Source organism: Schistocerca serialis, chromosome 3 (assembly GCF_023864345.2).
Source record: "Schistocerca serialis cubense isolate TAMUIC-IGC-003099 chromosome 3, iqSchSeri2.2, whole genome shotgun sequence".
NCBI lineage: Eukaryota > Metazoa > Arthropoda > Insecta > Orthoptera > Acrididae > Schistocerca > Schistocerca serialis.
Window position 1 is genome coordinate 868,561,091 of NC_064640.1, and position 907 is coordinate 868,561,997.

Consider the following 907-nt stretch of genomic DNA (forward strand, 5'->3'; position numbering starts at 1 on the left):
AAGAAAAGTATGCAGCTCCTCAAATACTTAACTTTATTCCATGTTGTGGTACATCGCTGTTGATAATACAGATAAGACTCTCTTCAGATACGGTTAATGGCGCCTTGCTAGGTCGTAGCCATGGACTTAGCTGAAGGCTATTCTAACTGTCTCTCGGCAAATGAGAGAAAGGCTTCGTCAGTGTAGTCGCTAGCAAAGTCGTCGTACAACTGGGGCGAGTACTCTATCGTATCTCGAGACCTGCCTTGTGGTGGCGCTCAGTCTGCGATCACACAGTGGCGACACGCGGGTCCGACATGTACTAAATGGACCGCGGCCGATTTAAGCTACCACCTAGCAAGTGTGGTGTCTGGCGGTGACACCACAAACTATATCACCTAAAACAGTAACACTACATTTGTGCAAAGATTCCCAGCATCCAGTGACAGATGACGATTAAGGAAACTTACTATCTGCTTCCAACTAAAACTGGATCACATAGAAATCTTCCTTAAGACCAAGGACATGAATGGGCAACACCAAAAGCAACGTAGCGTTGTTGGTTCCAACATCTAGAGTGGATCTCAAGATGCCAGTATACATACAAGTGCTCTGCCGAAAAGACGGGTATTCTATGTCGGTAAAATTGTCGTCTTCCATTGTGTACTGTGTGATAAGAGGTGTTAAGGCTTCTGTGTACGATCAAACAATTTGTCAAGTTTTACTATGTTTGCAACATTTAACCGTGTAAGTCTTGTTTGATGTGTTTGTCAAACATAGACTGTGTTAGATAGAAATTTTGATTGATAGAAAATATGAGATGACGGTGTATGTTGTTTGTGTTGGTGTTTCGGCACATACTTTTAGTGAAAAATGGTTTTATTACATTTTATCTCACTGTATCACGAGTTTCCACACCTTTAGAACA